The 11,359-nt window shown below is 43.2% G+C and overlaps 1 protein-coding gene across 8 annotated transcripts in view; it reads left to right on the forward strand.

The window, feature by feature from the left end:
- Positions 1-972: 972 nt before the first annotated feature.
- The window catches only part of ndrg3b (ndrg family member 3b), a 77,169-nt gene continuing 66,782 nt past the window's right edge, over positions 973-11,359 (forward strand). For 3 of the 8 annotated variants that reach the window (XM_090184539.1, XM_090184541.1, XM_090184540.1), the window contains exon 1: positions 1,080-1,246. The gene's annotated coding sequence lies outside the window, so the exon portion shown is untranslated. Of the gene's footprint in view, positions 1,247-11,359 lie in introns of all 8 variants that reach the window. The other 5 variants (XM_021616051.3, XM_021616055.3, XM_090184542.1 and 2 more) reach the window with 3 other exon arrangements.

The following is an 11,359-nucleotide window of genomic DNA, read 5'->3' on the forward strand; positions in this document are numbered from 1 at the left end:
CCCTTCAAATTAGTGGATTTGGCAATTTCAGACTCAGGTGCATTTAAATCGAGTATACAGCCATACAATCTCCATAGACAAACATTGGCAGTAGAATGGCCTTGCTGAAGAGCTTAGTGGCTTTCAAAGTGACATTGTCATAGGATGCCACCTTTCCAACAAGTGAGTATGTCAAATTTCTGCCCTGCTAGAGCTCTTTGGTTCAATTGTAGCCGCACACTAAGATCACCATGTGCAATGCCAAGCATCAGCTGAAGTAGTGTAAAGCTCACCGCCATTGGACTCTGTGTTCTCTGTAATGATGAATCACTCTTCACCATCTGGCAGTCCAACGGATTAATCTGGCTTTGACGGATGCCAGGAGAACGCTACTTGCACCAATGCATAGTGCCAACTGTAAAGTTTGGTGGATGAATAATAGTCTGGGGCTGTTTTTCATGGTTCGGGCTAGGCCCCTTAGTTTCAGTGAAGGGAAATCTTAATGCTACAGCATACTATGACATTCTAGATGATTCTGTGCTTCCAACTTTGGCAACAGTTTGGCTAAGGCTTTTTCCTGTTTAAGCATTACAATGCCCTGGTGTACGAAGCAAGGTTTAGACAAATGGTTTGTCGAGTGGAGCAACTTGACTGGCCTGCACAGGGCCCTGACCTCAAACCCATCGAACACCTTTTGGGATGAATTGGAATGCCGACTGTGAGCCAGGTCTAATCACCCAACATCATGAATGCTCTTGTGGCTGAATGGAAGCAAGTCCCCGCAGCAATGTTCCAACATGTAATGGAATGCCTTCCCAGAACAGTGGAGGCTGTTAGCGCAGCAAAGGGGGATCAACCCCCTATTAATGCCCATGATTTTGGAATGAGCTGTTTGATGGAGCAGGTGTCCACATACTTTTGGTTATGTATATCATGCAAATGATCTTACAATACCCAGAATTAGACTAGGGAAATTAACTAAGTCATACAGGTATTACATTTAAAAGCATTTTATTGTACAGGACAGATTTAGACTGCTGAGAGAAGTCATAATAGCTCCTACCACACTCGGTCATGCTCCAGGGGTGGTGAATGAAAAATCATGGGCGCTGCCCCCCCTCCCTTTCCGCATTGAAAAGGTCCGCCTTGAATGTATGTCAGTTTAGAGTAGTGTTTTCAGTTGGCACATTGGAATCGAGTGATTCAGAGCACTACGAGACAGCCAGGCAGACCCTGCTATTTCCACGGTTTTATCAAAAGTCAACGGGTGAGTAACATGGCGCAAAAGGTCAATTATTGGATATAAAGAGCGTGTAGCCACCTAAAAAGGGCTTCCTAGTGTTACATTTGTGTGGCAGTAGCTATAACGTTATCTAGCTTATTTTGTTAGCCAAAGGTTTGGTGAAGTGCGTTCTCAAGCCAGCTAGCTAGCAGCTACAGTATGTGTTAGCTAGCTGGTTGTTGCACTGGTTGTTGGTGGCTGGTTAACTATCTGGTTATGAAACCTAACGTTTTTGTCGAGCTCATTAATTTACTGTCTTGCTACTAACGTCCAGTCGTTACTTAACGGACTATAAATAGCTAACAGTAGAACAGCAGAGGTTGGTTGGAAGAGCATGTTTTTGGAGCTTTTCTAGCTAGCTATTGGACTTGAGATGCTAGCTAGGCGACAGTACACCCCTGACATTAGCCATTTCCCCTATAACTAGAACTATCTTGGTTGTGTATTTATCTATAGGGTGATAGGTTATTCCTTTCATGACATTCAGAACACCGAGCAAGTCATATGGGGAGGTGGACTGTCACTGGTTAGTTAGAGCAAGCCATTTGCAGAAGAACAATGATGCCCTTTAATAAGTAACTGCCAAAATAAAGGAAATTATTGAGTAAATGAGGGATACAAAGTATATTGAAAGCAGATGCTTTCACACAGTTGTGGTTCCTGAGTTAATTAAGCAATTAAGATCCCATCATGCTTATGGTCATGTACATAACATTTTATGAAAATGTATGCACTCACTACTGCATTTCGCTCTGGATAAGAGTCTACTAAATTATTTAAATGTATAAATATGCCCAGCTGCCATTTTTTGGGGGGCTACCATGGCTAGAAGAGAGCTTAGTGACTTTGAAAGAAGGGTCTCAAAAGGGTTTATAGTGTGTGTGTGTGTCATTAACAAATGATGGATTTTCTCGTGGAAGAATGTAATCGCATCTCTCCAATAGAGTTCCAGACACTTGTAAAGTCTATGCCAAGGTGTATTGAAGCTGTTCTGGTGGCCCAATGCCCTATTAAGACACTAAGTTTGTGTTTCCTTTATTTTGGTATTTACATGTAGCTATGGCATTTGATCCCCCAGTAATGTGTCCCCAGTAATGTCCCCAGTAATGTGTTGGATTGTGTATTCGTGCTGCTAACCAAGAGAAATGGAGATCAAAAAACACAAACAAATGCCAGCAAAGTCGATGCGATTAGTGACAACTGTTTAGGAGTCCAGATGGCCTCTGCTACTTACCCTACAGTAACTCTACAAACAATTGCCCTTGATGAGGTGTACAGACACACAGGGACTGTTATTTTTTTTTTACTTTTAAAATATACCCTTGTTTGCTTGGGTAATGCTATAGTCTTTGGAACTGTTAATGCTTGTGCAACTTGCACTGAATGTGGATATCACGTTCATCTGGCAATCGCTCAGCCCGCTGTTTTAGGGACCACCCGCTGGAGACGTCTGTTTTGTGATTCTACATGTACAATCGGCACTCGGTTCGCAAATTACGTTCAGAGGTGCTAAGTGCTCTCGGCCAGCAAACGCTATTGGTGTGTCTGGGCTAGAGGTCGACCGATTAATCGGGGCCTATTTCAAGTTTTCATAATCGGAAATCTGTATTTTTGGCCGCTGACTTCCAATGTTTTAACTTTTTTTATACCTTTTTTTTTAAAAACTAGGCAAGTCAGTGAAGAACACACTCTTATTAACTAGTCCAACGGTTAACTCTAACCATTGCACTCCACGAGTAGCCTGCCTGTTACGTGAATGCAGTAGAAGCCAAGGTAAATTTCTAGTTGCATTAAACTTCTTATAAAAAACAATCGATCATAATCACTAGTTATAACTACTAATCCAGTTTAGCAGGCAATATTAACTAGGTGAAATTGTGTAATTTCTCTTGCGTTCATTGCACGGAGAGTCAGGGTATATGCAACAGTTTGGGCTGCCTGGCTCATTGCAAACTAATTTGCCAGAATTTTACGTAATTATGACATAACATTGAAGGTTGTGCAATGTAACAAGAATATTTAGACTTAGGGATGCCACCCATTAGATAAAATACAGAACGGTTACATATTTCACTGAAATAATAAATGTTTTGTTTTCGAAATTATAGTTTCCGGATTCGACCATATTAATGACCAAAGGCTCGTATTTCTGTGTGTTATGTTATAATTAAGTCTGATTTTGATAGAGCAGTATGACTGAGCAGCAGCAGGCCCATAATCATTCATTCAAACAGCACTTTAGTGCGTTTTGCCAGCAGCTCTTCGCAAGAACAGCGCTGTTTATGACTTCAAGCCTAATGGCTGGTGTAATCAATGTGAAATGGCTAGCTAGTTAGCTGGGTGTGCGCTAATACCGTTTCAAACGTCACTCGCTTTTAGATTTGGAGTAGTTATTCCCCTTGCCGCGCAGCGGCTTTTGTGGAGCGATGGGTAACGATGCTTCGAGTGTGGCTGTTGTCGATTGTGTTCCTGGTTCGAGCCCAGGTAGTGGTGAGGAGGGGGACGGAAGCTATACTGTTACACTGGCAATACTATAGTGCCTATAAGAACATCCAATAGTCAAAGGTATATGAAATACAAATGGTATAGAGAGAAATAGTCCTATAAATACTATATTAACTACAACCTAAAACCTCTTACCTTGGAATATTGAAGTCTCATGTTAAAAGGAACCACCAACTTTCATATGTTCTCATGTTCTGAGCAAGGAACTTAAACGTTAGCTTTTTTACATGGCACACATTTTTACATGTCACCTATTGCATATTGGCACATATTACTTTCTTCTCCAACACTTTGTTTTTGCATTATTTAAACCAAATTGAACATGTTTCATTATTTATGAGGCTAAATTGATTTTATTATATTATTAGTATTATATTATGTTAAAATAAGTGTTAATTCAGTATTGTTGTAATGGTCATTATTACAAATAAATAAAAATAGTTAGATTAATCGGCATCAGCTTTTTGGGTCCTCCAATAATCGGTATTGGCGTTGAAAAATCATAATCGGTCGACCTCTAGTCTGGGCCCTTACTTACGCTCTACCCAGAACAGGTGGGAGTTGTTGGCAATGGCAAGCGATGATGCCCCCTCCCTCCTCTGCTACAGAAACGCGCAAAACCTTCTACTGTACTTGCTCTGAATTTTCCAGGTTTCTGATTTTGTGTGTTAGTCATTGCAGTTCTCTGGTGTAGGAAATCTGAGTGGGGATTTGGACTGGGTCCAAATCCCACTCCAAATCTGCTGCTGCTACAACATATGTCCACTAATCCTTCAGTATGTGTAATGTTTGTTTATTTTATAAACCTGGCCTCTCTTTACTCTGCCCATCTTTTCACCTGCACCCTGGCCATGTAGAAGCTGTTGTATGGTCTCTTTCCATTCCATTGGCTGCCCTTGTTACCTCCTCCATCCTTGATTCTATTTCTGTTGCTGTCCTTGGGGAGGTCTTTGCCAAGCTCTGCTCTGAGCTGGTGGGGTGGGGGAAGAAGGCAGGACTACTGTATGTAAACAATAGTGAAAATGTTATCCTCTGGTCCAGATTACATAATGTTGTTCATGTGGTTTATTCGTTTTAATTTTTTTCTGTTAACTGCTGGGGCTGGTTGATAGCTGTAATTTTAAGAATTGTGATTAAAGGCTGATCTTGTACCCTTCAGAAATGGACCCTACAGAGCGCAGCACAGTGTTGCAATGTCGCTTTTCGTCACAAAAGGGCCGGCAATTTTTTTAACCTGGAAAATGAGAGCTGATTTATTATTCCTTGAGAAGACTGGTCAAGGGAAAGACCTAGTCAGTTGTACAACTCAATGCCTTCAACTGAAATGTCTCTTCCACATTTTAATCTGGATCAGAGAGGTGCAGGTGGCTGCCTTAATCCACATCTTCGGCGCCCGGGGAACAGTGCCTTGCTCAGGGGCAGAACTACAGATTTTTACCTTGTCAGCTAGGGGATTCGATCCATCAACCTTCCGGTTATTGGCCCAACGCTCTAACCACTAGGATACCTTCCGGGGCAGTATTGAGTGAGGTTTGCAACAAAGTCCCGCCCCTGTGTCTACATCTTTTTAAATATCCCTTCTGGTATAAACACGCAATCAATGTAGGTCGTGCTACTACTTACTATTCTACTTGCAAGCTTCCTTTTTTGTGATTTTTAGTTTGAGATTTGCTACGCGCAATTATGTCTGTCCAGTTTCAAGGAGCGTCTGTGCAAGCTGCTGAGACAATACGAGCTCCAATGCCACCCTTTGATGCGGTTGTATTCAGACAAGCACGCAAAAGACAACCACTGGACGGAGATATCACAATTTGAACACTGATACTGATATCAAAGAAACATGGAGAAAGATTTGGGACCAGTCATTCGCAATCTGAATAGGGTGAAAGAGACGTGGAGTAGGGCTGCCGACGGTGTGAGTCCTGCTGATTGTCCGACAACTGGATTGGCTTTGTGTTTCCTTGAAACCTCATCAGACACCCATATGCCAGATACGTTATGTACTCTTGTCATGCAGCTGAGTACTTTTGTACTCAGACCTAGTTAGAACATGTTGGCTCTTTTCTGTGTGGGAGAAATTATGAGTGGGAAATATTTAGTGCCTGTGTTATCAACATGATTAGCAGGGCTAGTTCAAACATTTGAAAACAGACAATGGAGTGTGTGCATGTATTAATTAGTTTGAGATGTTTATGGACTCCGTTCCTTTGATTTAATCATTTTAACTCTAAGGAGCCCATGGCGATGTTTAAAAGTTATTGCGACGTATTCTAATATATTCACCATCTGCTTTGAGGTGGGTGGTGCTTTTTGCAGCTCATCTAGGGTGGTTCATTGCCCCTTGGTTCATCATCTCCCCGGCCTGGTTCATCTCAATCAACCTCTGACCCAGCTCCAGTGGCCGGAAGAGGAAGACAGCTGAGGATCCTTTGGACACTGATGTTATGCAGCGGGTGGAAGAGTTACAGAAACAACAGCAGCAGTGTCCAGCAAAGGCAGTCTATGATGTCATGGTACCATGGCTGGTGTCTACTCCTCCTGATCAATGTCTCCCATTTGTCAGGGACATTGTTTTCCTTTTTTGGGATTTCTTCTTGTGATAGACATTTGCAGACCTTTTTAGATAGTTATTTACAATCTGGTTATTTGTACTAAAACTACTACTGTTCTGAATCAGTCACTCTGTAAATGTGTACTGCTTTGTACATGAGCTAGATGAGGCTAATGTCTTTTGGTTCTGTCCTTATTGTCTGAAGCTGGACACTCATTCTCTCCCACAGGAAGGTCTCCATTGAAAGGCCACTACACATGAAAATGTACAACCTTGTGTTATGTTGATTGGTAAATGTCTTTAGGGTCTAGCCTTATTGTCTACAGCTGGACAACCATTTTCACCCATGTACCATAGCAGGATGCATATAATTGTCTATGTTGGTATACTGTGTGACAGAGATGTTCCTTTGATAATATTCATGGTAACCGTTGGGCTATAAATGAAGATGTACAGTGCCTTAAAGTATTCAGACCCCTTGACTTTTTCCACATTTGGTTACGTTACAGCCTTATTCAAAAATGGATAAAACATTTTTTTTTTAATCCTCAGCAATCTAATGTCAAAGCGAAAACAGGTTTTTATAAATTTTTGCAAATATGTTATGTAAATAAGGTATTTTGTTTTTAATGGAAGTATTCAGACCCTTTGCTATGAGTTTTGAAATTGAGCTCCGGTGCATCCTGTTTCTGTTGATCATCTTTGAGATGTTTCTAACAACTTGATTGGAGTCCACCTGTGGTAAATGGAATGGACATGATTTGGAAAGGCGCACACCTATCTATGTAAGGTCCCAAGCAAAAAACAATCCATGAGGTCGAAGGAATTGTCCATCGAGCTCCGAGACAGGATTGTGTCGAGGCACAGATCTGGGGAAGGGTACCAAAATAATTCTGCAGCATCGGAGGTCCCCCAAAGAACAGTGGCCTCCATCTTTCTTAAATGGAAGACATTTGGAACCACCAAGACTCTTCCTAGACCTGGCCACCTGGCCCAACTGAGCAATCAGGGGGAGAAGGCCTTGGTCAGGGAGGTAACCAAGACCACAATGGTCACTGACAGAGCTCAAGAGTTCCTCTGGAGATGGGAGAACCTTGCAGAAGGACAACCATCTCTGTAGCACACCACCAATCAGACCTTGATGGTAGATTGGCCAGGCAGAAGCTACTCCTCATTAAAAGGCACATGTTAGCACGCTTGGAGTTTGCCAAAATGCACCTAAAGGACTCAGACCATGAGAAACAAGATTCTCTGGTCTGATTAAACCAAGATTTAACTCTTTGGCCTGAATGTCACGTCTGGGGGAAACCTGACACCTACGGTGAAGTGTGGTGGTGGCGGCATCATGCTGTGGGGATGTTTTTCAGCGGCAGGGACTGGAGCGAAGGTTCACCTTCCAACAGGACAACGACCCTAAGAACACAGCCAAGATGACGCATTTGTGGCTTCGGGACAAGTCTCTGAATGTCCTTGAGTGGCCCAGCCAGAGCCCGGACTTGAACCAGATCGAACATCTCTGGAGAGACCTGAAAATGGCTGTGCAGCAACACTCCCCATCCAACCTGACAGAGCTTGAGTGGATCTGCAGAGAATAATGGGAGAAAATCCCCAAATTCAGATGTGCCAAGCTTGTAGTGTCATACAGAAGAAGATTCTGCTGTAATCGCTGCCAAAGGTGCTTCAACAAAGTACTGAGTCAAAGGTCTGAATACTTATGTAAATGTCATTTGTAAAAATTTCTAAACCTGTTTTTGTTTTGTCATTTATAGGGTATTGTGTGTAGATTGAGGGGGGGGGGGGGGACTTTCTAATCCAGTTTAGAATAAGGCTGTAACCTAACAAAATGTGGGAAAGTCAAGGCGTCTGAATGTTTTCCGAAGACACTGTATATGTCATAAATTGTAAAGCTGTTGACACAAGATGGAAGTCAAATCTATTGAGGACTGTTAATGTGCTATTGGCCTGCAACCTATATGAAAACCTTGCCCCTCACACACAGTAAAATCAGGCTGGTGTGAATGAGGGGGAGCCCAGTGCTGGTGTTTTTAACGGAGATCTGTTTTCTCCATCTCCTCTTGAAGTGTTCAGTGGACGAACCTTCCCTTTTCTCTGTCGAGTTGTAAGAACAGTTCAAGCTGTTGCAATTCATAGGGACATGTTTCCTAGGCTAAGAAGTAGTGTTGAAGCATAGAACACCAGACATGTAAAAGTCACATTTATTAGTCACATACACATGGTTAGCAGATGTTAATACGAGTGTAGCGAAATGCTTGTGCTTCTAGTTCCGACAATGCAGTAATAACCAACGAGTAATCTAACCTAACTATTCCAAAACTACTACCTTATACACACAAGTGTAAAGGGATAAAGAATATGTACATAAAAATTTTCCTGACACCACACTCCGAGGGCCCTCACCTCCTCCCTGTAGGCCGTCTCGTCGTTGTTGGTAATCAAGCCTACCACTGTAGTGTCGTCCGCAAACTTGATGATTGAGTTGGAGACGTGCGTGGCCACCCAGTCATGGGTGAACAGGGAGTACAGGAGAGGGCTCAGAACGCACCCTTGTGGGTCCCCAGTGTTGAGGATCAGCGGGGTGGAGATGTTGTTGCCTACCCTCACCACCTGGGGGCGGCCAGTCAGGAAGTCCAGTTGCACAGGGCGGGGTCGAGACCCAGGGTCTCGAGCTTGATGACGAGTTTGGAGGGTACTATGGTGTTAAATGCTGAGCTGTAGTCGATGAACAGCATTCTCACATAGATATTCCTCTTGTCCAGATGGGTTAGGGCAGTGTGGTTGAGATTGCATCGTCTGTGGACCTATTTGGGCGGTAAGCAAATTGGAGTGGGTCTAGGGTGTCAGGTAGGGTGGAGGTGATATGGTCCTTGACTAGTCTCTCAAAGCACTTCATGATGAGGGAAGTGAGTGCTACGGGGTGGTAGTTGTTTAGCTCAGTTACCTTAGCTTTCTTGGGAACAGGGACAATGGTGGCCCTCTTGAAGCATGTGGGAACAGCAGACTGGGATAAGGATTGATTGAATATGTCCGTAAACACACCAGCCAGCTGGTCTGCGCATGCTCTGAGGACGCGGCTGGGGATGCCGTCTGGGCCTGCAGCCTTGCGAGGGTTAACATGTTTAAATGTTTTAGCTAGCTAGTTAACATTTGTAAACAAAAAGGCATAACCACCGGATCCGGAAGTTTGAATCTCGTCACTAGCTGCAGAGTGCCTTCTTGCTTGGTAAGCTAGTCTGGTTCCCCAATGGCCCCCTAATGGATACACTAGACAAGGTGGACTTCCTCTGGGTGGAACGCAACGACGATGTGGACAAAAGTGCCCATGCGATTCGTTCGACTGAGGAAAGCTTGTAGCAACCTTAAGCCTACAGTAATGGCAGCATCAACCTCAATATTACACTTTGACCTTGTGGAATTGTTTGATACACAATGGAGGTTGACAATCAGTGTGTCATCTCCCCAGGAGTCCTGTGTTGTCCTGAGCTCCAGCTGTTGGGCCTTGGGAAAGGACGCTGCTTGTGGAGAAGTAGCCCAGCCTGTCACATCGGTAGCCTGATATTCCCGCTCTATTTTGCCAACTGAGAATCTCCTCTTCCCCTTTAGGATAACTCCCCAGTGTCAGAGATTGTCATACAATCAGACGTATCAAATTGCCCCCCAGCAGCCTGCTAAGGATCTAAAGCCACAGGAAGCGGATCTACCAGTAACGGCACTGCACACAGGTGCCAGGTATGGAGCTGTGCTTTGGCACTTACCAATTAGGCTACCCAAACAAGACTGTTTTGCGCAGTGTTTGTCTTACAGAATAAAGGAAACACTGGCTACTTCCTGACAGTAGCTGAAGAGCTAAAAATAAATCCACATGTAATCTACACTGAGCACAGTAATTCGATTTCTATAGTTAGATTTTTTTCCTAACCAAATGGCAAACTTGTCAGTTTTGCACTGAAGAAAAAGGTCCCTGGGCTTGTGTATCAGTCAGCCCAGTTAATCAGAGCGATGGGGTGGGGAATTCAAAGCAACGCAAAGGAAGGAGCTAACATTTACACATTACCCTGCGACTCATAATGAATATTGTTTTGCTTGGCGTTTCACAATGTACCTCCCCTGTGGTCTATCCTGGCTGCTTGGTGTCAGTGCCCTAGCTAGGCTAGTCTACCTCTCCTTACCTTAATGGCAGGAATGAACTATTATCCTAACAAATCCAGTGTCTCTATTTTGCCAACCTTTCCACTCTTTTGAAGTAGATATCCAAGTTTCTTCAAAATCCACTGACACTCATAGTGTGACGGGTTTGATTGAACAGATTCGGCCCCCTTGAACTTTGCGACCTTTTGCCACATTTCAGGCTTCAAACATAAATATATAAAACTATTTTTTTGTGAAGAATCAACAAGTGGGACACAATCATGAAGTGGAATGACATTTATTGGATATTTCAAACTTTAACAAATCAAAAACTGAAAAATTGGGCGTGCAAAATTATTCAGCCCCCTTAAGTTAATACTTTGTAGCGCCACCTTTTGCTGCGATTACAACTGTAAGTCGCTTGGGGTATGTCTCTATCAGTTTTGCACATCGAGAGACTGAACATTTTTCCCATTCCTCCTTGCAAAACAGCTCGAGCTCAGTGAGGTTGGATGGAGAACATTTGTGAACAGCAGTTTTCAGTTCTTTCCACAGATTCTCGATTGGATTCAGGTCTGGACTTTGACTTGGCCATTCTAACACCTGGATATGTTTATTTTTGAACCGTTCCATTGTAGATTTTGCTTTATGTTTTGGATCATTGTCTGGTTGGAAGACAAATCTCCGTCCCAGTCTCAGGTCTTTTGCAGACTCCATCAGGTTTTCTTCCAGAATGGTCTTGTATTTGGCTCCATCCATCTTCATCAATTTTAACCATCTTCCCTGTCCCTGCTGAAGAAAAGCAGGCCCAAACCATGATGCTGCCACCACCATGTTTGACAGTGGGGATGGTGTGTTCAGCTGTGTTGCTTTTACGCCAAACATAACGTTTTGCA

Source organism: Oncorhynchus mykiss, chromosome 9 (assembly GCF_057628025.1).
Source record: "Oncorhynchus mykiss isolate SJ-2025 chromosome 9, ASM5762802v1, whole genome shotgun sequence".
Lineage (NCBI taxonomy): Eukaryota > Metazoa > Chordata > Actinopteri > Salmoniformes > Salmonidae > Oncorhynchus > Oncorhynchus mykiss.